The sequence below is a fragment of the Peromyscus californicus genome, unplaced genomic scaffold (assembly GCF_007827085.1).
Source record: "Peromyscus californicus insignis strain IS unplaced genomic scaffold, ASM782708v3 Scaffold_6__1_contigs__length_162567912, whole genome shotgun sequence".
NCBI lineage: Eukaryota > Metazoa > Chordata > Mammalia > Rodentia > Cricetidae > Peromyscus > Peromyscus californicus.
This window is the reverse complement of record NW_026294584.1, coordinates 120,694,509-120,719,937: the sequence shown is the minus strand read 5'-3', so window position 1 is coordinate 120,719,937 and position 25,429 is coordinate 120,694,509. Positions and strand designations below refer to the sequence as shown.

At 35.6% G+C, this 25,429-nt stretch overlaps 1 protein-coding gene across 6 annotated transcripts in view; it reads right to left on the bottom strand.

The window, feature by feature from the left end:
• The window catches only part of LOC128099428 (contactin-4), a 1,007,148-nt gene that overhangs the window by 837,936 nt on the left and 143,783 nt on the right, over positions 1-25,429 (bottom strand). For 3 of the 6 annotated variants that reach the window (XM_052721339.1, XM_052721338.1, XM_052721344.1), the window contains one exon: positions 12,070-12,190. The exons of 2 other annotated variants lie outside the window; for them this stretch is intronic. The gene's annotated coding sequence lies outside the window, so the exon portion shown is untranslated. Of the gene's footprint in view, positions 1-12,045; positions 12,191-25,429 lie in introns of all 6 variants that reach the window. One more of the 6 variants, XM_052721340.1, reaches the window with a different exon arrangement.

Here is a 25,429-nt window from a genome sequence, read left to right as displayed (position 1 = left end):
TTCTGGTCCTCACGCCTTATAAACCTGCTTTCTACCACCACTCCCTGGGATTAAAGGCGTGAGTCACCATGCCTGGCTGTTTCCAATGCGGCCTTGAACTCACAGAGATCCAGAGGGATTTCTGTCTCTGGAATGCTAGGATTAAAGGCGTGAGTGCCACCATTTTCTAGCCTCTGTATCTAGTAGCTGTCTGTTCTCTGACCCCAGATAAGTTTATTAAGGTACACAATATTTTGGGGAACACAATATCATCACATGTGTGGTCTACATGTATGTGTGGTGATGTTTATGTATGTACATGAATGTATATGGCATATGTGTGTATGTGTGTATGTGCTGTATGAGTGTGGTGTGTGTGTGTGTGTGTGTGTGTGTGTGTTACAAATGTCTGGTGCAAGCACCTGTGCATACACACGTAGAGGCCAGAGCATGATTTCCATTGTCTTCCCCTATTGCTCATCAAACTACTATCTTGAGACATTTTCATTACCAAATCAGTAGTGATCATTTTGTATAGGCTGTTAGTCCAGAGAGTTTCCAGAATTCACATGTCTCCACCCAACCCCTCATGCTGGAATTACAGATATGTCTTGCCTTTTACACAGGTGCTTGTAATCCAAATTTATGTTTTCATGTTAATAATGCAAATGTTTTTACATACCGTGTGATCATCATCCCCATTACCCCTAAAGGAAGTATTTTTCATCTCACTGGCTAAGAAAGCAAACACACACACACTCGCAAACACACACACACTCCCAAACACACTATTATTGACATACACTCATACAACACTATTTTTGATAATTTATGTTTTTGAAAGACTTTTACTAAGATTTTGCTTTACATGGCATCTCAAAACCTGATTATTATCTAACCTCTGGCTTTGGATATGACAGAAAGACAGACAGACAGACTGATAGACAGACAAGCAGGAAGGGAGGAACTATTATAAAAATTTATACATTCATTTTATTTTTGTTCCTAGCTTACATGACCTATGTAATCACTTTGTGTCTATCCCACAGTGATGTTTTATAAAGTAATTACCATCCTGCCTCAAGCAGTACTGACCTGTAGTTATAGAAACATACAGCTTAAGTCTAGAGAGATATGCAGTGACATGCCCTGGCACTGAGAGGCCTACAGAGGACCTTATAAAGCATCACAACTTTCCTGTAACTCATGAGACTGAAATTTCTAATGTTGGTTTTGATTTGACTATACAATACTAATAAAGCAATATCTGAGAGTATAAATACCAACTCTTCTCTAGAGAAAGGGTATAAATTATAAACAAAACAAGCTAAAAATTGCTTAGTGAATCTAATAACATTCCAGTATTTTTTCCTATAAATAAATATCCATAGTCACACAGTGCATAATTATGAAACCAACTTTTAAGCTAAAGAGCTCAAACGTATCTGAGTAAAATGTTTTAGCTAAATACTCAATAAAAAGTAAAATAAATATGGTATTGTTTTATAACATTTAAACTCAACTGGAACTACCATCATGAAATATTTTCATAGCACAAATTCATGTGCCCAAGAATGTTCACCGAACTATAGGTTTTATTTGTTTGTTTAATGAGATAGGATCTCATATAACTCCAGCTGGACACAAAATCAATATGTAGCAGTAAATTACTTTAAACTTCTGATTTTCCTGCTACCCCCCCGTTCCCATACATGAACAATAACTGACCAGCTGTTTAAAGCATATAATCAATACACAAATTAAAAAATATAGATTACAACCCCTCATTAGTGACAGAGATGACTATACCTCTATTCAATGGATGTACATGTTTCAGAAGACAGGTCCATGAGAATGACGACAAAAGTCTCCTTGATTTGGCAATAAAAACATATTAGTTATTGAACGAGTAGAGGGTGTTGAATACACAAATCATGAATACCCAATGGAGAGTTTTCTTTATAAAAGAAAATTGATTAATAAGTTCATTTCAGAAATTAGGATTGCATATGAACCAGCAATCTGTAGTTTTCTATTTTGCTTGTAATATCTACAATGAGCTTTATTATTTTATAATCAGAAAAATTGTAATTTTCATTTTAGAAAATGTTAAAGCTAAATCAAGAAAGTACTCATTAAAATTTATCATAAGATTTTAATATTTTAATAACATTTTTCATGATTAAATTCTCTGATGATTACAAATTTAGAACCATACTACTTTGCAGGCTATCCTGTTTTTTATACTTAAGAACTTATGATCATGTCCCCATATTTCCAAATATTATTCTGAAAGCAATACATTAATGACATTTAGTATTCATTGTCTCATATCTTGGGTCTTCATGATTTACATTTCTGATATAGAAAATAATAACATGATATGTTTATGGATTATAGAAAGATGTTTGCCGAATAAATCTCATATGCAATTGTTATGCAGGATTCTTCAGTCAGAGGTAGTAGCTGCCTCTTCATTTTAAAGTCAAGTAAGGCATATACCACAGTTTAGGATATGAATGGTGATTTTGCTGCAAAATAACAATGCAGCAAACTCAGAAACAAGGATCTACGCGGAGTAAGCCCATAATCTAAATTGTTCATTTTATAGAATTATACTGTTCTGCTCTTCAACTATCTAACAAGCACTCTTCTGAAAACAATGTTGCCACAGAGTGGCTGGTAAGCCACTTCCTGCCGAGCCTAAGGGCCTGAGTTCAATCCACTGGACCCACACATTGGAAAAAGAGAATGAACTCTGAAATTGTTCTGATGTACATACAACTGCTGTGGCATATAGAAACACTAACTAGCTAGCTAGCTAAATAAGTAAACAAACAAACAAACAAATAAATGTAATTATGATTTCAAAATACAATACTGGTAATTAATCTTATAGAACAATGCTAATATTAACACATTTTATCTTTACAGTATAATCTGTGATGTAAATACTTTTATGAGCCCTACTCAAGAAATAAATTAAACAAAGGGATAATACAGTATCTTAACTTCAGTGTCAGAATATACATTGATGTTATTATCTTCAAAATGATAAGTATAATCACAAAGTATGAGGTTTATTCAAGAACACATTCAGCATGAGATTCATGATTAGGTCCCAGGTGCATGGCTTCCTATGAGTCTTTTCAAACACTAACAACATCATCTAGGTAAATGATGTCATTTTGCATTTAACTCAACGTGCAGAAAAAAAAAACACCTCACTAACCCTTGTTTCTGATGACAGCAAAATATATTACACAGAAACATGCACAAAACAGGTTACAAAACCACCACGGATTGCTTTACACATTGTATTCCCTCTGTTACAATGTCATCAAAGCTAAAACAAGCCGAAGTTCACAAGAACCACTCTAAATAATACTCTTATTTCTAGAAAGCAAAAACAGAAATGCTCATCCACGGACAGTTATTTAGGCAGGAACAATGATCACATGCAATCCTGTATGGGAACTCATGCCTGCCATAGGACAAGGCTGGTGAGTCGTATATTAAACACTGCACTTAAGCTGGAAGCTGAACTATGAGAAATGAACAGATCAGACATCTGAGCCACATCCTGCCATCCTCCCCAGGGCTCTCTTAGGGATTTAATTGCCTGTATAGTCTCATTTTCTATCACCCTAGCCTTTCCTCTTCCCCCCCAAAAATAACATGGTTCCTGATACAAAATGACCACAGTGAACATATTCCCTACTCCTTGTCATCATGACTGAATACAGACCAGTAGACACAGTACAGAATCTGGTTGTTTCACACAATCCTTTCCAGAAGATCCCTGGGAAATTACCTGAACATGAAAGGTTTCCTACATGTTAGAATATGGGTTCCTAACTTGTTCCCATGCTTAAAACCAAGTGATATATTTATAGCAGATTATTTCACATATATCCTAAATACTCCTTCCTTCCTCTTTGCCCATAACTGTCTAGACATCAGACCCAAAATGAGTGACACCCTATTGGTGAAATTATTAAGGCCACTCCACGTAGTTAAAAGGAGATTTATTTAATGGCATAACTTACAAATTAAGGGATAGGTAGGTCACGGGGTCTGGGGAAGGTGTATTGCAGTCCAGCGGTGTTCTCTGGAGCTCTGCTTGGCCCACCTCCACTATCCAGGGTCCCGGAACCAAGAGAGAGCACTGGCCCATCCAGATCTCGGGTCTCCAGGTGCCTCCCTTGGCCCCGCCTTGTAGGCGTGACAGTTGCCACAGTCTCAATGGGGGTTGGAACTTCCAGATCAAAGCTGGAATGACTACCCACTACATCTCCCCCTTTTTGTCTAAATAAGAAGGTTCTAACCTAATACGAGACTATATACAAAGGAATGGTTATCAAATATTGTCCAGAAATAATGATGGATAATGACCTAGATAAGATGGAACTACAACCAATGTAAACAATATCAAGCAAGAAACACATACTAAAATCCAGAGAAGTATAGAGCATAGGTAAATGGCATGTTACAAAGATTATTCCAAAAGGTGCCCTATCCTAAAGAAACTGAATCTAATACTTAATATGTTCTATCTACTAAGTTGTAACTATAACTGCTAGTCTTCAATCCCATCAAAGACCTGAGAAGGAATATAATGGTACCTGAGAAATGGTAGATGGATGCAAGCAACTTTCGGGAATCTTGCAAGAATAGACCAAGACAGCTGGCAGCCTGGACAGTCACCTAATGTTTCTCAGCATTGTTGGTGCATTCAGACTGACTACAGGCCTAAGGTATCTGACAGACCACTTTCAGAAACAGGAATTCTGAAAGACCATCTTACCCTGTCTTGGCAGAGTACAGTGGTCGCTTTCCTTGTGTCCCATTTGTCCAGAAAGGACAGCATTGCATTCGTACTGTCAGCCATTGAGGCAAGGGCAGTTCTTTGCCCAGTAGGCCATTTTGTGCCAAGAAGACAAACTTCCAAATGGAAATGTCTTAGAAGCCCAACATTCTCTCGGGATCAAATTGGTGCAGCCAGGAGCAATTGTGTCTCACGTCAACAGAATTCTAAGTTATTTAAATGCCATATTCTCTAGGTCTATGAAGTGTTTGAAGATTACCTGTCCATCTGATCTATGTATCTGTAAATCTGGATAACCTAACTAACGTAACTATAGAGATGACAAGCATAGGTGACTATAAATCTATTAAGTCTTATCTACCGAAATAACCTAAGGACTAAGGCTTCACATAAACAAGGTAAACAGTCTATAAGCAAATGTATGGTAAAGAACGATGACTTCAAAATTGTGACAATACACAAGATATTTATAACAGAGGTAGGAATATATAGTGTGATATGCAATATGACAATAATCTTAAAGATATATCAATATACCAAATATCCTAAACAGAAGTAGAACATACATAAAGTATGACAGATATAAATTTACATTTGTATCAATATACAATTATTTCAAATAAGAGTAGAAATATATGTACATTATATAAAATATAGTTCTGTATTTGTATCAATATACAAATTATCTTAAACAGGAATATAAAAATAATTTACATTTGTATCAACATATAAGAATCCATAACAGTGCAAATTATCTAAGGCTGCTATTTTACTAAATTTGTTTACTAGTATATACAATAATCTGCCATAATATCTTATACCTATCCATTCCATTTCTTCTTTTCCCTTTTTTCTCTTTTTTTTAGAATAATGAGTCTAATATTTTCTTCCATCCCCAACCCTATAATCATCATCCATAACCCTGAGAATTATGAAACCTAAGGGAGAAGGGGTGTCATTTTCTTAGAATTGCTTCCTGCTGTTTATTGGGTGATGTTATCTCAGTTGGGTACTGTGAGAAAGCTCAGATAGTTAAATCTCAGTTAGACTAACTGTAGGTTATGCAGCAAGTCTTAGAGTAATGGGTAAGACTGTCTGAAATTTTGGCAAGAAGTGTAGTATGATGATGATTACCATGGCATCATTCTGGATTGGGTTGAGTTGTTGTTGTTGGGGCCCCATCTTCTTTCTGGAGACTTCCGAGATTGTTATTGGAAAAACTTATTTGTTATCAAAATGGAAGTTTTGGATTTAAAGAGGACATAGCATGTAAGAAAGGATTCTGAGAAATCAAGAGTAAGCATGGAGAGAATTAGAATCTAGAAGACAATGGTCCCTTTTTATTGGTTTCAATATTTTATTAGAAATTATTTTCCATCTAACCATCAACTCTAGTGTTTCATTTTTTATTTTTTAGAATAAGGAAATTATCCTTATAATCCATTAAATGATAGTTTGAATATAACTCCTTACACCATAGACATAATTGCCTTAATTAAAGGACTGTATTGAAGAAAGCAGTAAATCTTTGGACGATCTTATTTTTAATCATGACACCTGCAGCCATGTTGGCTGATTTCTTAAGGCAACTCCAAGAGTTGACACCAGAATCCTGCAGTATTTACAGGCACCGACACCGATGCTTTGATGATGTCTGCAGAGATGAACTCCAACAGTGCCACTTTCTGACTGTCATTCTGAGTCAGTCAAGCTAATCAGTACTCAGTGCTCAGCTTAGGCTGGGCCTGTGAACAAAGAGCCATTTAGAGATGCTGAAATGCATACTGTGGACTTGCCAAACTGAGGAGATTCATCCAGGAGAACATATCTTATTTCAAGAATATAAATGAATTAATCAGTAGGCTTGCCACCCTTTGCCAGAAACATCCCTGATTAAATTTAACGGAGTGAATTTGTGTAATCACCACCAAACTAAGCGCTGATTAAACAAAGGCCTCTGAGCACTAATTCTCCTAATGTGTGGTTTATTTCTGCTCTCTTGTGAAGGGCACACCTTGAAAACTTTGCTGATTTCAATGATTCTCCATTGAGGATTCAGTGTGGATTTTTTTTTCTTAAGGCAGTCCAGTTCATTTAGAGGCAGGGCAATGAATGCATCTGTCATTTTGATAAATTCTTACTTGACTGCCTTGTCACAGGGACACTGGAAGTTCTTACTACCTTGTAGGGCAGTAGAGAAATCTGTTAATTACAAGATAAGTAGTCAACTAATTTCCTCTCTCCTTATGTTACCAGAGGAGGAGAAACTGCCATGAGATATTTATTCTAACAACAACACAAAGAACTTGAGGGCAAAAAAACAAAGATTGTAGTTTTCTGTATCCCACACATTTTATATTTAGATATGCTGTTATCTTGCACTAACACAAATTACAAAGGAGATACATGGACTATAGAACATGTAGTCAGAGACAGATTTTCTGTCAGTGGTTTGTTATTTTCCTTATAGATAAACACCAAATGATAGATGATAGATGCATAGATGACAAATACATAGATGGTCGATAATATATGATAAAAAATAAATAGATGAGTAGATAGATGGTAGATAATAGATAGAGAGATGATAGATGATATGTCTTAGTCAGGGTTCATATTGCTGTGAAGGGACACCATGACCACAGCAACTCTCATAAATGTAAACATTTAATTGAGGTCGTGGCTTACATTTCAGATGTTCAGTCGATTATGATCATGGTGGGGAGTATGGCTGTGTGCAGACAGACATGGTACTAGATAAGTAGTTAAGATTCCTACATCTTGCAAGCAACAGGAAGTGGAATGTGACACTGGGAGAAGCTTAAACAAAAGAGACCCCAAAGCCTTCCCCCAATGACAAACTTCCTTCAACAAGGCCACACCTACTTCAATAGAGCCACACCTCGCAATAATGCCACTATGAGCTATGGCGGCCAACTACATTCAAATTACCAGAAGACAGATATAGATATAGATATATAGATAGTAGACAGATAATATATGGTGCATAATAGATAGATGATAGATAGGTAGATGGTAGATAATAGATAGAAAAAAGATAGATAGATAGATTATGATAGATACATGAATATATGAACCAATATTAGATGATAGATAGAAAAAGGATACATTAATCAAAATGTAATTCATAAAAGAAACCCACTAGTAGACCCTGGGACCTTAGTTTATCAAATATTCAGCACTCATTGAATTAATTCATGCAACAGGTCTCAATAACAAACAAAATTCCTATTCTCATGAAGTATAAAAGTATATATATATATACATATATATGTATATATATGTGTGTGTGCGTGTGTGTGTGTAGATAGATAAGTATAGATAGATGAGATATATAGATAGATGCTTTTAAGTACCATGTATATATATATATATATTTCTAAAATGCTTCTAAGTATATATAAAAAAGTATATTTTTAGACTTAACAAGGATTTCAAAATTTCTGATACTTATTCATAATAAATGTATTGATTTGCTATTTTAACTCAAAGAATGAGAATAGAGATAAAGGGTACCCTTGCTGCTCTTACCATCCAAAACCAAAACAAAACAACACAAAACAAAACAAACAAACAAACCAAAAACACACTTAGCTAACACTCTCTTTGTCCTGCAGAATGCTAAGGCAATAAATCACTCTTTCAAATTCCTGAAAATGTTTCTTCACATCTTCTTCTCTCCTGTAAACCAAGCCCCAAGAATTAACAGCTTCCAGAGAAATTGCTTACTGTTTGGTAAAGGGTATGGATTATTACAGAGATGTAAAGCACCTGTCCTCTAGAATTCTATATGGCAAAATTAAAACCTATAATGTGGCATTTCTAAAGTATATAAGAAAATCCAGTCCTTTTAGACAACAGAATAGTTTACTTCAGAAAGCTATGAGTATTTTTACATAGGTATAGAGAAATTTCTTTCAATAGGGGATACATGATAGCTAATGGACACTGACATCTTTAAACAATTACACAGACGTTGTAACCATGTCTGCCATTATCTGTGACTACCAACACTGAGCTTGAACAAGACTGGGCCTGTCAACCATCAATCATTGATTCATTAGGGACTCACTGATTGCTATCCCACCCTGTTGGGTTATTGGATACTGAGGGAGTCAAGGGGGTCTTCAGATGTGTACCCTCCAGTGATCCAAGCAGGCTTCAATGGTAGTTCTAAAGCAAGGACAAACAGATGGTCACGGTTATGCTCTCAGTGTGTCACAAAACAAAAAGACATTGATGTAGGGGAAGAGAGGGTTGACAGGATAGAAAGGAGAGAGGAGAGTTGTGTGTGAGAGAAATCAGAATGCACTGTACAACTGTATTAAAGTGATAAAACACAAGTTCAAGGAAAGTGATTTTAAAAGAGAAAAATTGGAAACCAGGAAGAAATAGATTTGAAGACATAATTATGTCTAGCCCTCCATTTTATGCTTTTAAACAGCAACGTTTTTATGAAGTTCTTTAATTACGACTGAAATACGAATTTCCTATAAGACCAGTGGCATGCCTTTAACATTCTATAACTGAAGAAAGGTATCCTATTAGGAACTGGGATGCAATTCAAATACTCTTTTCATTTCTAATGAATATCCCTGCTTTAATTTGTGTACATCATTTTAGAATTTCACAAACCAGCTGTGAAATTGCTGATTTGTCTTGAGTGTGAATTTCATTGTCAGGAAAGAAAATGCCTCTTTGAAAGAGTCCTTTTGCTATGAAGAGAGAATTATGTTCCTCCTCCAAACACACACAGGTCAGTTCAATGGGAACCTACTTATTCCTTGAGTAAAAAGGCAAGGTTGTCTCAGGAAATGGTTCTTTCAGTAGCTTTTAGGCTACCAACCACTGTCATACTTGGCACAGGCACCAGGAGAGGAGGTGAATGCTATCTGTAAGAGACAGGCGAGGTGCATTCCTCAGGAACTCTTCACACCCTTTAAAGGGAAATTCCCCTGGCAGAATCTTTGTTTTTGTGAGACAAGACAAATTCATGCCAACAAATGCATTTGATTCTGTTTTATTTGACTTTAAAATTCTCCAACAATAAATTGGATTTTGGTATTTTTTTTACATCGAAAGGAAATGAATATATGTTGTTTATATTAATTAGAAGCTCTTTTGGAATTCTGTCATTGAATTCATCCTGGAGAAGCCATACCAAATAAACCCTTAGCCAAACAAATTAATTAATGGGCTGGCAGCTGCTCCTAATGCCAGTGATCTTCCCCTTCAACAAGGTATCAACAAGGAACCTTCTGAAAACGCTCCGTCCAACGTTGTAACATTTTTAAAATACTGAAAAGACAAATACTAATTTTTACCAATGAATCAACTTACATAAAAGGCATTGCAAATTCTTCAACAATGCTCATTAAATGAAAGACTTAATATACGTGGTCCTAACACATTAAGACTTCTTGGCTAAGAAGCATCGGAGGATCCTCAACTACAGATAACAGCTCTAAACAACAACAAAAATACTTTCAATGAAGTCAAATTTCCATTTTGTGGAAGTAGATTTGATTTTTTTTGAGATGAGTCACATAGAAGATCAAGAATCACAAAAAGAAGATTAAGAAGGAAAATGAATAATGAGAAGTATTTTCTTATGTGGTTGTGAAGTGTTTATCTCAAACTCACTTCTGATGTTGATAAGTACTTGTGTTGCAGTAGCTACCATGAGAAAAGAACACCACAATGATCAATAATTGACTGCCAAATGACAAAACCACCAGCCTTGGAGTTATTTTGTAATGTGTGGTGGGGTGGTGGGTATATTGTGTGTATATGTTTCCATGTAGGTATATGCATGTGTGTGTGTCCAGGCACATGTACACTTAGAAGTCAGAGGTCAATAATGGCTGTCTTTCTCAATCACTCCCCACCTTTAACAGTTTTTTTTTATTATTACATTTCTTTATTGGGGATGGAGCATGTGTGTCATAATATCCATGTGGTCAGACAATAAATTGCTGTTAGTTTTTCTTGCCACCATTTAGGTCCTGGAGAACAAATTCAGGTCAGTTTTGGGACTGTGTTTTCCCCACTGAGGTATCATATTGGTCCATCTCCATTTTAATTTTTGAGCCATGATTTGTTATGGAAACTGTAGTCATAAAATTGTCTAGTCCAGCTGGCCTGCCTACCTCATCCCAGTGCGAGGGTTACAGATCTGTTCTGTCACTCTGGCTTTTCTTTCTTTTTCTTATTTCTTTTTTTTATTTTGTTTTTGGTTTTTCGAGACAGGGTTTCTCTGTGTAGCTTTTCACCTCTCTTCGAAGTCATTGGTAGCCCAGGCTGGCCTTGAACTCACAGAGATCCTTCTGGCTCTGCCTCCCAAGTGCTGGGTACTTCTGGCTTTTCCATGGATATTCTGTATCAAAACTCTGGTAATCATGTTGTGCAAGGTAATTAATTTACTAATAGCCATTTCTACAGTCATATATATATATATATATATATATATATATATATATATATATATAATTTGAAAAGAGTTTTCATCTTTCATCTACTTTACACTATTTTCACAAAAATACCACCTCTTTTGTACATTTTCCATGGATAATTATTTACTGTCCTGGTATTGCCACTATGGAAAGAATTAGTCACATTGACTCCGTATGGATAGCTCTTATTCCAAGTGTAGTCAAAATGCACTAGGTAAAATTCTATTTTAAATTTCTCTTTTGAAATGTAGGACATATTAAAATTCATGATTATTATTACTGTTAATCCTTCCACAGACAGGAGTTTTAACTGTGTTCATGGCTGCAGGATTAAGGAATGCATCTTTTAATTCATGCAGCAAAATTGGCCATTTCACTACTGGGAATGACTACAAAACCTTGCAATCATGGGACCAAGGTTCTGTTATGGCCAAACCTTTATCCCTGCCATTAGAAAACATCATAACCCCTGTGGGCTGAATATTTTAACTCTTAAATGAAAGAAAATGTAGGTTCCTGTCTTCATGGACTTTCTCTGGTAGCCAAATGTAACATCACTATTTGAAGTAATTTCAGATCTAATGAAATAGATATAAGGAAGAAAATTCCATTCAGGATAAAATAAACATAGAATGGCAAATAAAATTCTGTCTTTCCCATTCATGAACCTTCACAACCTACTAAATAGGAGAATCATGCATTTCTCATGTTATGTGCAACAGCATCACACAGGTTATAAGGAAATGTCAATGTGGTGAGCCATACCCGTTATTTTCAATCAGAACCTACATGGATAGTTTCCTTTAGCCCAGCCTGAAGAATCTGCTTCTCTGACACCAAGCTTCAGAAATTTCCCAGTGAGCTCTAGCAGAATTTCCTCAGTGAGAAAATTCTACAACACCAAATGAATCTGGAAAAGAAAAAAGAAAAGAAAAGAAAAGATTTTTTTAGTTTATGACGCAAATGAAGTTGGGAAGAAAAAGAGAAAATTCTGTAGAAAAGTTGTTTCAGTTGAGGATACACAGTAAAAATATGGAAGAAGTATTTTAGATAGCTCTCTTGCATTATTTTATATACTCCATGGTGAGTTTCCAAAAAATGGAAAATGGTGTAGAGGAAGACCTGGAAATACATTTTGATTCCACATTAAAAGTGAAGAAGAAACATACAGGGAAAAGTGAAAATCTTACTGTGGGGGCGGGGGAGAGCATTTTTTTTCCAGCTGGAGAAAAACCTGGTAATAAGTACAGACAATGAGATTTGTGAGACATGCAACAAAGGGCATGGAAGATGTAAGGGGGCAAGTCAAGTGAAGATGACAGCATCTTTGGGACTTATTAGATAAAAATAAAATCTTTTTCAATGTTGAGTCCCCCCACATACTGATCCTCAGTCAGATTTATCTGATCACTTCTGACAATAATACAAATGGAAGATGTCCAACCTTCTCGATATACACCATTCTGTCAGAAAGTTTAACTGACTTGTACATCAGTGGGAGAAACCTCATTGAAAGGCGAGAACAAGGAACCGAGCATTCTTGGCACTGCTTCCTCTAGTCTATATAAATTCTGAGTTTTTTGAATGTACAACTCCACAGCCTGGAATAGTTGGTACTCAGACTTCTATCCCAGATGGTAAATGTAACAAATTAAATTCAAATAAAATTGCAGAAACTTCTTGAGAATAAGATTCCCACAACATTCTCCGTGTTCAATGCCCTGCCACCAAAGCCTTTCAAAAAATATAAAATGTATCATTTTTTTCTCTTTTTTCCCACTTTAATGTGTATAGTAATGTGTGTGGTATGGTATGCATGTGTTTGTATGCATGCTTACATATGTACAGGCACAGGGATATGTGCTTGTTCATGTGAAGGCCTGAGATTGGTATCAGGAATCATCCTTGATCAATTTTCCACCATCTTCATTGAGGCAGGGTGTCCCAATCAAAGAGAGCTCACCAATATTGCTAGTCTCTTATTCTGTTCGTTCTGAGTTTGTTGGTTCACTATACCCACTCGGCCTTTATGTAAGATCTGGGGTTCTGAATTCCAGTCCTCATGTTTGTGCAACAAGTATTTGAACACTAACCCCTCATCAAAGCCCTATAAAGGTGCTATTTTTAAGCCAACCATGGCAGTGCATGCCAGTAATCCAAGCATGTGAAAGGCAGATACAGTATGGTCACTACAAGATCAAGACACACCTGGTCTACAGAGCAAGGTCTTATTTCAATGGAGGGAGATATCATGGGGATAGAGAGAAACCTGGTACTAGGGAAGTTGACAGGAATCCCCAAGGATGACCCCAGCTTGGATTACTAGAAACAGTGGAGAGGGTGCCTGAACTGAACTGGCTTGTTCCAGGGATCAGATCGGTGAATACCCTAATTATCATCAAAGAGTTTTTCTCCAATGGTTGATAGAAGCAAATGCAGAAATCCACAGTCAAACACCTAGAAATGGGGTTATTTCATGGTCAGGTACAAACCTATCACAAGGCAATCTCCCAGGAATCTACATGGATGACCCCAGTTAAGACTCCTAGCAATAGCAGATAAGTAGCAGTCTGAACTGATCATCTCCTGTGACCAGGTAGGCCTTGAAGTGGAGGGAGTGGGAAACCAACCCAGCCACATGACCTTTGACCTACAGTCTTTTCCTGCCTATGTGATATGCTGGGATTGGTGCCTAGCCCAATTGTTGTCAGAGAGGCTTCATCCAGCAACTGATGGAAACAGATGCAGACCCACAGTCAAGCATTAAGCAGAACTCAGGAAAACCTTTACAATTTCAAAATCATTTAGATGGTAATTTTCTTAATTCAATGGGGGAAGATCTTAACCATAGATCATTTTGTATTCTCTAGAAGGTAAAACATTTGGCAGTACCCAAAATATTTTTGGTTGTCACGCAAAGATATATGTTATATAGTGAAAGAATGATGGGCTTTTGATGAAGGAAGTTAAAAGTAAATTATCTAATTGGCAGTAGGTTCACAAACATTAGAAATCCAATATAAAACAAACATGAGCATGTCTGATGACTAAACAGATAGGAAAACACTTTCTAGCTGTTCTGTCATACAATATTTTATCCTAAAATACATTATTCCATCCAATAACTACTTAGGATTCCATATAACTTAGGAAATAACTTTTTAAATGCTTACTGAAAAAAATCCCTGCTAATATTCAATGAAGACACTCAAATCAAAATATCAGAATGTAATAAGACATTATCAACTATGCAAAAATAATTGAAAATGTTGAATTAATAAGTCTTGGCACATATGATCAAACTGACTTCATTAAAGATGAGATTAGTGATAGAAAGTTACATTCTACCTCAAGGAAGTACTGTAATTAAATAAAAATTACTGCGGATAGGTCTTTGGCAGTGAATTTATCAGATGAGAGATAAAGGAAATTCTAGCCATAAGTCAGGTGGTAGAATGGTGGTTGTTTTGCTTTTCTGTAGACTAAAACAAAGTGTTGCAAACTAATTTCTCTTGTTAGGTCTCAAAACTTAAGCCACTAACTGCTATTAAAATGCGTGTGTGTGTGTGTGTGTGTGTGTGTGTGTGTGTGTGTGTGTGTGTGTGTGTGTGTAGGAAGTGTTTCTTATGGAACAATGTAACAGCTTCCTATATGTGGCAGCAGGAAACTTTAATGGACTGACAAGTGAAGTTAGTTCATCAATGACACTCTACAAAGTAGATTGAAAAAAAACATAGGGCACCTAGTTTACTAGATAATTTAATTGTAAAAGTGAATCTAGTCATTCCAGACTCTAAGCCTGCTCTATATATTGTAAATTACTTAAAACAGTCATTTATAGTGCTCAGAGTAATTGTGTCAATGCTGGCTATGTTTTGATTCTCTTCTCTCAGACAGCATCTGTTCTTTTGTGACTATAATAGTCTCTAATGGAAATGTATTTCAAAGAACAACTAAGTGTTGTTTTAAAAGAAGAAAGCAAGTACAAAACACTTCTTGGGACAATACAGCTTTCTAATTACTTTCAACAAATGTCCTGATAACTTTAGAAGGAACTAATGTTCCATGGAGTTTTAGAAGTCAAAGTACTTGATCATCAAATATGACTCTCAGGGGAGTATACATTTGAGGAACTTGAATATTTATATCACCTTTCTGAGCATTTCCATTTTTCTGTAGAGTGGGATTCTAAACTATTAGCTATGTAAAATACAGTGTGGGACCCAAACTGTGCACAGACTCCATTGTAAAGTTCAAGGGTTAAAGTTGAAATGATTGCTTATGAGCCTAGTATTATTAGAACAGCTATTCTTTCACTTCCAATGAATCACTTTAAATATGTTTTATTTTCTTTACCTTGTTCACGTTTATGTAATATTTCATATAGTCCATAAAAAGGCAACCAAGGTGAGAGAAAAGGGTAAGGTTTTTTATGATTTATACACAATTTTATAAGATTTCAGAGAAGGAAACATGTTTAAGACATCTTTAAAATTATTTATAAATAAAGTAACAATATCTCAGAAGACATGCAAAATGGAATAAATAGCAGTTTAAATTTTTTTCTTTTCTTTTTTCTTTTTTCTTTTTTTTTTCCAGACAGGGTTTCTGTGTGTAGTTTTGGTGCCTGTCCTGTATCAAGCTCTGTTGACCAGGCTGGCCTCAAACTCACAGAAATTCACCTGCCTCTGCCTCCCAAGTGCTAGGATTAAAGGCATGTGCCACCACTGCCTGGCCAAAATTTTTAATAATTGTATGGGAAGCCACTTGAAAATAAATTGTTTTATTTCTTACTGAAATCATCACATTAAGTTTTAATAAAAGATTATAAATAATATATTTGTCATTAAGTCATGTTAGAGAAATTTGACTTTAATCATTTCAATAGACCATTATTTAATTTCTATGTCTTCAATCATGAAATTGATGCATCTCCAACTTCTACTGTATGCCAAATAATATCATGATCCCTATATATATAAACATAAACATAGACAATATGAAATATTCCTAGCCACTTACATATATAATTGATTTTAATTAATTTGGGATAAAATAAATAAAAGTAAATAATTAAAATGGGTTTTTTAAGGTTTATTTAATTTGTAATTATGGGTAGGGTATGGGTGTGGGTTTGTATATATGTGAGTTAAGGTATCCCTCAGAGTCCAGGGGAGGGCATCAGAACCTCTAGAGCTAGAGTTACAAGCAGCTTTGAGCCATCTGACTTGGGTACTAGGAACATAATACTGCGAAAACAGTATATACTTTTGACCATTGAATAGTTTCTACAGTCCCATGTTTGCTTTTTAATTACACAAAATACATTGGTTGAAAATAAATACATCACCAGGCGGTGGTGGCACACGCCTTTAATCCCAGCACTAAGGGAGGCAGAGGCAGGAGGATCTCTGTGAGTTCGAGGCCAGACTAGTCTCCAAAGCGAGTTCCAGGAAAGGCACAAAACTACACAGAGAAACCCTGTCTCGAAAAACCAAAAAACCAAAATAAATAAATAAATAAATAAATAAACAAATAAATAAATAAATAAATACATCAACCAGACAATTGAAATGGAAAATGGTCTCTCTTTTTAATATTTATGCTTTATGATGGTGCTTCAGTAAAGCTACCAATTTCATCTTTTAATATAAATCTTGCTAGACAGGGAACAGAAAAATATGGATCCTGAAATCACTATACGTTATGAACTAAAAATAAATGATACTAAGTGAACTTGGAAAGGAGGTCCAGGGCTAGGTGTTTCATGGTAGAACTCCTGTACGGTACACTCAAGGCCATGGATTAGAGACTCAAAATTACAAAAACACGCAGATAAACATAAAAGCAGGGCAATGCAATTTAGAAATATGTCTCCACAAGAACACCCTCTCACTGTTTTGTAACTAAGTTAAATTAGCTAGTAATATTTCATTTCTTTGCTATTCAAGGACCTCAAAATGTAGCACAGCAATGAACCGATGAAAAAGTGAAGTGAAGAACAAATTCCTCTCTTTCATCTTCTTTTGAAAATCTTATCAATGACTGGTTTGCAAATGTATATGCTACATGTAATGCTATAGCCTTGGAAGTTTTACTTTTCTTCCTAAACCCTACCTTCCAAGGAAGTTAGAGAGTTCAGAACCAAAATATACATACACACATACACACACACACACACACACACACACACACACACACACACACACACACACACAAACACAAAGGAAAATCAAAACTGAGGGAAAAAATCTCTAAACACATACCCACACATTCACTTGGTACCCTATTAATGTTTCTGTTGTTACTGAGCAATACTTTGGGAATATAATGCCAATGGCTTATATTAGCATTCCTGGAGCAAATGTTTAATATCCTAGGTGGCCATGCTCAACTTCCCAAATGTTAATTGATTCTATTACAAATTGCTTGTGGCACATTCAAGGTGTAAGAGGGAATTAACACCAAGTCTATAGGACAGCAATTGCATTATAAAAATGGGCCCAGAAAGTCTGCATTTCTTTGGCCTCTTTTCTATAGTAAGAAGTAGGATTTTTAATATGCTTTTGAAAATATCTCGTTATACTCTGTAGATAAGCAACAATAATATTAACATTATAATGTAGACTAGCTTTTACTTTAATAAAAAGGAAAAAATTGGGTTTCATTTTAAACAATTCCATTAAAATAATCTCTTCTTTTTATTAACAGCTAGAGCAAAAACAGTGGAAGTTACAATTCTAAATTACTAGGAATTATACTGATTATTGAATGTTAGGTTCTGAGTCCATGATTACTATGTACTTTTGTTTTCATTTAGGACCTGGCAAGGTTATAATTTGAGCCCTATTTGTATTGTATTTGTTTGTACGGCGCTGAAATTGGATACAGCATATGTGCATCCCAGGCTCACTTTCTCAAAGTGAGATAGACCCGTATCTTGATATAAATTATGGTACGATATTTAAATTATTTAAGGGAAAATTTTATCATGTTTCTAATATTAGCAACATGGTCAAAAAGTCAAAAAGCACACAGCAATGACTCAATGTAAATTTCCTCATTATCTTGATTCCAGTGAATTTGGTTGCCTCTATTTCCCACTGTTGGGATCATCTTGAACTATAAACTCAAAACTACAAGGAGATCAGAAATATAAAATTAGGATAAGAACAATAATTAGTGATATAATACTAGTGCTCTGTGGATGTTAAAAATGTGAGAAAGGCCCCAAGATTGTTGCCAGTTTGACATTTTGTTTTTACTGAGCAGTTGCCTCTGACCAACTTGGATTTCACTTCTATGAACTGGCTACATGACAAAGGTAACTGATGATTCTGAGGGTTGAAAAGTGAAATGTTCCTGATTGATTGTGATCTAATTTGATGAACTCTTAAATGAGGATGCTCAGACTCTTGAAGGTAGCATATCACATTGTGTTTTCTCCTCTGTTGAAGAACTGCAACAAGGAAATGTACTACGCCTATGGAAGGGACACGAGAATTGAGCAGCCTCTGGGTGCCAAGAAAGTCTGACCTTGCCTGGCTAGGACATGTCACCATCCTCTGACCCCAGTCACCAAGAAATGAATGATTCCAACAACCTGTGGGAAACTGAAGACACATTTTCACCTAGTCAAATGGAGCTTCCTCATAAGAAAGAAGTCCATCTTGATATTAACATTGTGAAACATTAAGTAGAGGGCCTATATGCAGTAGAGTTTCTAAGATTATAAATGTAGATTATTGAAACCCCTTTATTTGTAGTAGCCTATTATAAAGCAATAAGTTCCTAATGTAAACTTAATATCACTTATTCACTTTTCTAGAGCAGATACTGTGCTAAGATTTCTATATTTGTTTCCTGTTTCTATATTTATTTCCTTCAGGCTGGACTGGTATGATAAATACTATTTTCTATGTGTATGTATGTGTAGTATTTGAGAGTATTTTTGTGTGTTGTGTGGGGGCATGGTACTTATGCATATGGAGGACAGTGGTTGACCTTAGATAATGATCCCTCAGTATTTTCTTAAACTTTTTTGAGACAGTCTCTCTGAGTCAAGATATCAGATATTATTTAGACTGGGTGACCAGCAAGCTCCAGAGATCTGCTTGTCTCTGTCTGCTTCCTTGAACTGCATTACAGATGGGTAACTCTACATCTAGCTTTTTAAGATAAATACCATTGTAAATTTCATTTTATATGTGAAGTAAAGACTTAAAAGTTAAACAAAGTGAAAATAAAAATGATAGATGAAATTTCAATCTTTATTCAACTGTAGAATTGATATTCTTAAACACATTATTATATTGGAGAAATAACTATAAAGCCTCAATTCAGAAAACTTGGGTTCTGGTACAATTTGATTATGAATTATCTATGTATCAAGACAAAACATCAAATATTTCTCTCCCTTCCTAAAGTATTAACTGAAAGACTATTATATCATTCCAAGTCCCCCCAAGTAGGTTTGTTACATGAGATATAATCTTCACACTTTTAATTGGGCACATATCAATGAATATGGCTATATATAAAAAGGCAAATTACAAAGGCAAATTATATAATACCTTAGTTGACCAAGTAAGCCACCTTTTTCTTTGAGTGCCCAAGACCATGTTAAAAATAACAATATTTCAGGGCAATGCACAAAGTGCTAGAAAAGGATTAGAAAATACTAAGAGTTAGCTTATTTTAAAATCCATCCATCCACTGCCTTAAATCCATTTCTGGCAAACATCCCAGCCAAAGCGGGAATTGAAAATTATTCAAAATCCCTCTGCAGGGATCTTGAAAGAAATCTAAAAGTGGGGCTCAATAAGAACACTCATTATGTAGGGGATAAGGCGTAATACTACTCCTCAGTTCTTACAAAGAAAATATCTGTGGCAAGGGCACACTGTGGTACTGGGGCAGGGAGGGAAAACCATGATGGGATGAGGCAACAGCCGCTCCCTGCTTTATATTCTGAGGAGGAAAATTCTCTGCAGCTCATTTCTTTTCAGCTCATTGGATTTCAACTGCATGTTTTACTAAGGCCCCTTCTTCCTCTCTGCTCTCAATTCTTTGCTCAACTTATGCCCTTTCAAATGTTTCTCCTAAATCTCCATGGACATCTGAACTGGACTCTCTGTGAACTTCATGAACCAAATTTTACCAACTCCTATGAGTTCTATAGCCCCAAATAAATAAGTCTGTTTTCCCTACTTATCTACTGTCTTTTGAAAGCCCTAACCTGGAAAATATTTTTTACTTACTTGTATGAAGGTCACCTAGAACAGGCATATTCTCTGATCTCAGTAGCATCAAGATTATATCCACATGACTGACTATATGTGACTCCCTATGTGGAATGTTAGTTGGATGTAATACTGCATGCTTATCATAATTTGACTTTTTGTTTTTCATTGTATTCTTTTCTCTTACAAAACAGCTCATCTAGCCTTCTAAATCACAGTAGTGTCAATAGCTTGCTTCATCTTGGTTATTGAAACTCTTCTACAGTGTTTAAGGTAATTCTCTTAGACAACATTTGGGATGCCTTTGTTTTCAGCAGCAACTTTCAGTCACATTAGTAAACGCCTTGTGTATTTGGAGGGCCCAAGGGAATTCCTTCAGCATCTGTAGCTCTTCTCATTCATAAACAAAGTTGCTTTTCAAAAGCATCCCAAAATTTCCTTTGTGTTTTACCATTCTAAACCAAGATGTATAAATAGGTTGCAATGTGCTGTTTTATGTTGTCAGAGAATACACATTTGTTCTGCTACTTTAACAGACTTTTCCCTTTTCCAATACACCAAGTGGCTATTTCAGTGCTACCCTAAGAGAGTGCTCAAGCTTATCATCCAGACTTCTAGATATGATGAATGGCAAAGACCAAATCACATTTGTTAAGGAAGCAGCCCATATAAAGCTTGTGGAGCTTTGATTGATCATGTTTACCGGATGGATATAAATATTATTGGTCTTTAAAATGTATTTGGGGGCGGTTAGGTTTTGTTTTCTTTTCCTCTTTGAAATGGCTATTTCTAACCAGCTTACATGAAGCACTGGAATAAATCAGCAGTTACTGGTGACGTGACAACAGAATTGGTTGCTTTGTTCTAGAATGTGATGGAATATAAAATGGTATGCCTAACAGTAAACCTGCAATAAGTGATCTCTTTTTCATGGCTGCTGGTTTCCTGAATTATTTATGTATTCACACACACACACACACACACACACACACACACACACACACACAAATTTGATAGATAAACTAAAATGCCTGAATTTAACACTAAAGCCACACATTAATAGGTTCTTTTCTTATCTCAAGTACGTTTTATGGTCCTTTATGAGTAAATCTAAGGTTCATGCATATATCTAACAATTAACTATTACTAAGTGGGTATCTCTCAATCTGGGATGAAGAACATGCATAGGTGAGCAGATTACAGCACTGAAATCTTCAGTCCTTGCTCTTATTGTTGTCATCCCAACATGTGAAGATAGACATTAAAGAAGGCACATATCACATCCCAGATGGTGATGGGTACCACCAGCAATGGGAGAGAGTAGATGCAGGTAAGTATGGAGAAACTTCTAGAGATGAAGATAGAAAAAGGCTCTTTGTTCTGATGGCAATTGAGTAGAGTTGCAAACCACTGAAGAAACAATATATTCAGATTTTGGGAGAAAAGCAACGAAGGAAGGAAGAAAGTGTACCAGTGTCAAGGAACTATAGTGAGCATTAAATATTAACACAAGACAATGCCCTCTGAAAGCGTTAAGACATCACATCTTCTAAAAACATGCTTTCTGCCACATCATGACTAGACATGGGTTCCTTTATGTCCATCAGACATAATTTATCATGAGATGACACTGCAAACCTCAAAATTACTGTCATGGCTCAGGTAATACAAATGAGAAACTTGGCATCATTTACTACATGGTTCAGTTTTAGAGCTACTTTATCACAGGGAATACAGTCTTTAGCAATTTCCTTCTTAATCTAAAAAGGTACTTAATATGACAAGAAACTTCCAAACCCAGACTACAACTCAGCTCAAATAGAAAAATAGCAATTTCCCCTGTAAAACTGATTTCAAAATGATCATCATTCATCACCATCATCATCAGTCACATGGGGCAGCTCCTTTGGCAGCATTATTTTAAGTACATATTTGACTAGATGACAGCTTAACCTTCTTAGGGGAGCATAGCCATCTTTCCTCACACATCAGCCAAGCACAGACAAAACACATGTAATCAAACATAAAAACAGGCTTTTGTCTGATTTCATAAATGCACAATGGCATGTGATGATTTAATAGATGCTTAGATTGTTTTCTTTTCAGCATTAAACAGTTCATAAAGCCCAGTGAAGACTGCCTATCTCATGGGTTATTGTAGGCACTACATCAACATGGACTTACCAACATAATTGACTGCATGTTAGGTGGGCAGAAAGGTTTCCATGTGTACCATATTCCAGAGAAACTAATTCCTCTGTGTAAATTCTGTAGACTCAACTGGCATATGTTTTATATGTAATTGCTACACTCCTTCCCCATATGATGCTCGAACTTAACTCACCTCTTGGTGCTGACATCCATTTCACAAGACTTTTATATCTCCATGTGTACATTCACACCTTTCGCTCCACATTCATTGAATAGCTTTACCACCCTTAGGTCCATATTCCAGCCATACTTTAACAGGAAATGCAATTTCTTTCCATTCTAGGAAGCTTACAATGTATTACTCAGAGGCAAATATTTTACCTCTCCTCCGACTTCCTATTAGTCTTTGTCTATGACTCTTTTAGTAAAGCAGTATGTATTCTACTTATGTTAGATTCATTAGATGGTATCCCTTTGTTTTGCTTTCGATAGTTAAAAAGTTGTGAGATGTTGTTAAAATCTTAAAATTTATTCCATAACACTATAATGTTTATAAATATTCATATAGAATGTGAAAATACCACTCATGGTGATTATGATGGCTCTTGGGTGAATAGCTCAGGTCAAAGATGTGTTTTCCGTTATTCTGAACCTCACTGTAGGGCAGAATAGATGGGAGCTCACAACCATCTGTAACTTCAGTACCAGAGAATATGATGTCTTTTTCTGACCTCTGAACACACCAGCCACACACATGGCACATATACATACATGTAGGCAAAACACATACATATGAAATAAAATAAATAAATGTAAAAAAATTAAAACAAAGTTCCACAAAAATAATTTGGATTTTTAGAAAAAAATCTGTAATGATAAAACCAGAAGAAACATCTTAATGTTATTAAATATGTGTGTCTTTGCAGTTTTCCATCAGAACAACTGTGATCGTATGTTCAGCCAAGATTGCCTGCATTAAAGCAAAGGAGCATATGAATTTCTCTCATACAATAATGATTTCACTTTCCCAAGATATCTCTTGTCCAAACAGTTCTGTGCTCAGCCTGAAAAACAAGTGTGTCAAGGAATCACTTTATTCAGAAAACTCAGGACTCACACATGGATGAGTTCCTGACTTCCATAAATTTGGGTCATTTAAAACACAATCATATTTCTAGGACTTTCTTTCTTCTGTCAATCCATTTATTAATTGTTCTACCACTGGTAATTCAGGAAAAGTGAAACCATTTGTAAAATAAAGAATAATTAAGCCCTTAAAAATTTTTTATGAAAGCCATGTATAGAAAAGTCTAAACAGCGGTTTTGTTTTTCAAAAGAAATTAAATGACAGAAAAAAAGAGAAACACTGTCCCTGTTAAATGCTTGCTTTCAGAATAAGAGGTATCGGAGATTCTTTCACCATTATTTCCTAACTAATACTATACTGTCCAGACTACAACCAGCTGAATAAGTCAATTGTTGAATGACTGTAACCACTGTACTACATCTTGAAAATACCATGTCAAACATTTGGGACGGAGAGTTTGGTTGCAAAATGAGAATTCTGAGATATGGCACTAAGTTGTGGGATAAATGTGAAGAAATTAGTTCAGTGCTGCTGAAACAAATCCTGTCATAAATTATTTACTACTGGGGTTCAGGTACTATTAAGTCATAAAATACTATGAAATATCAATACAACTGATACATATTGTGATACAATGGTTACAGGTGGCAGAAAGAGATACCATTTTTATAATATGGCACCAATGAAATTCAATTGAAGAAGATGGTAGATTAAATTGCAAAAAATTCACCATAAAATACTTTTCAAAAGAGAAAATATGTGCATTAATTTTATTGTCTTATATCAAAATCATAAGAGATGTAAAAGCATGTATATGGTACAACTCCAAGGCTCATTGTTCATATTTTAATTGTCTCAGTGACTGTATTTTTGAGGAACAGCTACAGCATTCACCATGCCATGTGAACTGTCAGGAAATTAATTAGAGGAAGGACAATCATCCTCACAGTGTGTACACTTCATCATTGCTTTTCTTGAAAATAAGAACCATTACCTGGAGCCATATGAATTGTAAAATTTCCCCACCTGCCTTCTCCATTCACCTCCTTATTGTCACAACCACCTGGCACCATGAAGCTACTCATAAAGTGTTCAAGTGTGTTGAATACTGCATCAAATGTGTCTGTTTTGTCAAAGCACCACTCTTGAAATAAACATGTGATACGCCCAGCCCATTTTCCCATTAAGTAACAAATACAAGATTATCTTCCCTGACATAAATACTTGTAAAAAGATGTCATGTGTGATACTGGTTACTAAATGATGTTAGAGGACTAGATTCTGCCCACCACATCGAAGAATAATTATATTTAAAACACTGGTGGATTTTCTTTTCAATTTCAAGTTGCCACAGAATATTTACTAAAAATGTAGACACTGTATATATGTAGTGTCTATTATTTCTCAATGTATTGGCCCTCAGAAAACTTACTAATTAGAATATATGAGGCAGGTTAAACTTTGTTACATTTTGAACAAAAAGCAATATGTGTGTGTGTGTGTGTGTGTGTGTGTGTGTGTGTGTGTGTGTGTATGTGTTTGTGTTGTATGTTTATGTATGTATAAGTACACATGTTGGTGATTGCATGTGGAGGCCAGTGGTCAACTATATCATTCCTTTCGAGCTGTCCTGTGTGTCCTTTGATATCATGTCACTCACTGACATGGA